This window comes from Onychomys torridus, chromosome 5 (assembly GCF_903995425.1).
Source record: "Onychomys torridus chromosome 5, mOncTor1.1, whole genome shotgun sequence".
Taxonomy (NCBI): domain Eukaryota; kingdom Metazoa; phylum Chordata; class Mammalia; order Rodentia; family Cricetidae; genus Onychomys; species Onychomys torridus.
The window spans coordinates 115,637,979-115,641,692 of NC_050447.1; the positions used below are offsets into that span (position 1 = coordinate 115,637,979).

Consider the following 3,714-nt stretch of genomic DNA (forward strand, 5'->3'; position numbering starts at 1 on the left):
AAATTCCAACCCAAGGAAGTCAGATACACCCTCGAAAACACAGGCAACAGATAATAACACAGCAGTAAACCCCAAAGAAAAGAAGTACACACACACTACCACAAGAAAAAAAAAAAAAAACAGGAATGAACAATCACTGGTCATTAATATCCCTTAATATCAATGGACTTAATTCACCTTTTCATAGCTAAATTAGATAAAAAAGACACAGGCTAACAGAGTGGATAGAAAAGCATGACCCATCATTCTGCTGCATATAAGAAAAACACCTCAAATTCAAAGATAGGCACTACCTAAGAATAAAAGGCTGGGAAAAAACTTTCCAGTCAAATGTCTTAAGAAGCAAGCTGGTGTAGCCATCCTAATATCCAGCAGAATAGACTTCAAACTAAAATCAATCAAAAGAGATAAAGAAAGGCATTACACACTCATCACAGGAAAGATCCACCAAGATGAAGTTTCAATTCTGAACATTTATGCCCCACACACAAGGGCACCCAAATATGTAAAAGAAACATTACTAAAGCTTAAATCACATATAAAACCCCACACATTAATACTGGGAGACTTCAACACCATACTTTCACCACTGGACAGATCGGCCAAATTGAAACTTAACAGAGAAATAAAGGACTTAACAGATGTTATGACTCAAATGGACTTAATTGATATCTACAGAACATTCCATCCTAACAAAAAGAATATACCTTCTTCTCAGTACCCCATGGAACCTTCTCTAAAATTGACCACATACTTGGCCACAAAGCAAATCTCAACAGATACAAAACAATTGGAATAACCTCCTGTGTTCTATCAGACCACCAAGGCTTAAAGTTAGATTTCAACAACAACAAAAACTACAGAAATCCTACAATCTCATGGAAAGTGAATAATGCTCAACTGAATCACCAATGGGTTAAGGAAGAAATAAAGAAAGAAATCAAAGACTTCCTAGAGATCAATGAAAATGAGTACACCACATACCCAAATTTATGGGACACTATGAAAGCAGTGCTAAGAGGGAAATTCATAGCACTGAATGCCCACATAAAGAAGCTGGAGAAATCTCACACTAGTGACTTGACAGCACACCTGAAAGCTCTAGAACAAGAAGAAACAAAGTCTCTCAGGAAGGACAGATGCCAGGAAATTATCAAATTGAGAGCTGAAATCAGTAAAATAGAAATAAAGAGAACAATACAAAAAATTAATGAAACAAAGAGTTGGTTCTTTGAGAAAATCAACAAGATAGACAAGCCCTTATCCAAACTAACCAAAAGATAGAGAGAGAGCATCCAAATTAACAAAATCAGAAATGAAAAGGAGGACATAACAACAGACAATGAGGAAATCCAGAGAATCATCAGGTTATACTTCAAAAACCTCTACTCCACAAAACTGGAAAATCTAAAAGAAATGGATAATTTTCTGGATAGGTACTACATACCTAAGTTAAATCAAGACCAAATAAACCATTTAAATAGTCCAATAACCCCTCAGGAAATAGAATCAGTCATTAAAAGTCTCCCAACCAAAAAAAAAAAAAAAAAAAAGCCCAGGAGCAGATGGTTTCAGTGCAGAATTCTACTAGATCTTCAAAGAAGAGTTAATGACAATACTCTTTAAATTGTTCCACACAATAGAAACAGAAAGAACATTACCAAACTCCTTCTATGAGGCTACAATTACCCTGATTCCAAAACAAAAATATTTCTATGAGATCCCATTGTGAATTGTCTTACTGAGAAAGCCCTTTTCCATACTGAAACGACCTCCTTACTTTTCCCTCCTAGCTATAGTAAAAAGTCATTGGATTTATATTGTATTATATTATATTATATTATATTATATTATATTATATTATTATTAGGCTTGGCATCAAGTACCTTTATGCATTGAGCCATCCTGCCAGCTGTAATCTTTTAAGTAAGGCTTCAGTTCTTCATACAGCACTTTATCCATCTCAGTATCTTTGGACTCAACAGTTGAATGGGTCATGCTGCTCTTCTTAGTCATAGTTTTTCTTTTCTTTTCTTTCCCCTCCCTCCCTCCCTCCCTCCCTCCCTCCCTCCCTCCCTCCCTCCCTTCCTTCCTTCCTTCCGTGCTTCCCTTTTAATGAAGCGAAACCAAAAGATGTACAGTCAGGCTCTCATTGTGCAGTTCACAAGCATGAACAAAAGAATCAGAAGGACCGAGTTCTAACAGAAGAAGTTAACTCAAGACCAGGCTGGATTTCTTGCCGGGAAGGTTTTTCCTAGATGGTGGAGGGGTCAGGACCACAGGGCTAGACACAAGAGCAGAAGAGGAATGGGCACAGGCTTCTCTCCAATCTCCCCAAGGTTGACTTGGAAGTTTGTGTCCACATTTTCATGCATTTCACTTCCTCCCTTGGGTCTAAGAAGTCTCAGAGCTTGCTTCACAAGAGTTACTTCTCAGTGTTCCAGGCAACTCTGAATCTTCCCTGTCTCCACTAGACTTCGCAGCTGCTGACTTGGCCCAAAGATGGGAGATTTTCTTGAGGTGTCCCGGAGACGTTAGTGGCCATTTTATTCTTCTGCACAGGCTGTTCTGCTGATTTATCAAAGCCTAATGAAAAATTGGACCCACTACCTGGGGACCACAAAATCTGGGAGCTATTCCCGCGGTTGGGTCCACACCTTTGAAGGTGGTAGTCGTGGTCATGGTGCCAAGGAGTGAGGCAGGCTGGTGCAGGGAGAATGCTGGGTAGGATCAAGCGATGCAGAGAGCTAGGCAATCATGAGATATACTTCATGAGCCTCTGAGGGATAGTTTGTCCGTGTCTGCTTTCTGCTGTGATTTGTGAACCTGTGCAGATGGATGTCTCTTCTGACTTAGGAGTTTCCTAGTGAACAGTGCTTCCAGGAGGTGGGGAGGGGGTTCTGGGGGAGGCTGATATAGAACTACACTGTAAATCAACTAAAGCCAGTTACTATGCCTTAAATGATCATAGACAACAAAATGGCAAAAATCAAGCCCCTCATATCTGCCACTATGGCTTCTTTGCCTTGATGAACTGTATTCTCAAACTGAACCCCACATGTCTGCCACCATGATTCCCCTGCCTTGATGTACACTCAAACTGAGCCCAAATAAAGCCTTTCTTAAATTGATTTGCCTGGGTATTTTTGTCACAACAAAGAGAAAAGTAACATTACAGAAGCCTTGGTTTTGGAAAGTACCACCTTCTTAATACTGTCCACACGGTTCTGGGCCTGCCATTTATGGGAAAGACGTGGTGACAATGAAGTGACAAATTGGCATGGCCAAGGAGTAGCAGCTCTGTTCCTTCAACGAGTGGGTGCTGCCTTCCAGTCCGTGGGTCAGCTAAAGGGATGGGTAAATAACATGTGTGCTTGCCATGAAACTTACCAGAAACGCATTAGTCCTAGTTTGTTAAACTGCACAAGACAGCTGTTCCTACAACTTAATGCTCAGCATTACTACTGTAGCATGTTCTTGAAGGTTCTTAAAAGCAGAGATGATTTGTAGACATTGCCTATCTTTTAATGCAAAGGGAGAGATGAAACCAATGGAGTGGAGTAATTAAGCCACACTAATCCTTTTAACATCACCTGCATTTTGTGACATTCTTTACATTACTATCAGGGAAGCAAGCTTCCTGATTACATATTCAGCAGGGACCTCAAGATGTGCCTTCATGCCTTATTCTGATCTTCTCTATTGCACATATCT

General features: G+C 40.0%; 1 pseudogene; it reads right to left on the reverse strand.

Annotated features, from left to right (window-relative positions):
• Positions 1-2,211: 2,211 nt before the first annotated feature.
• LOC118584673 lies at positions 2,212-2,682 on the reverse strand (annotated as a pseudogene).
• Positions 2,683-3,714: the final 1,032 nt, after the last annotated feature.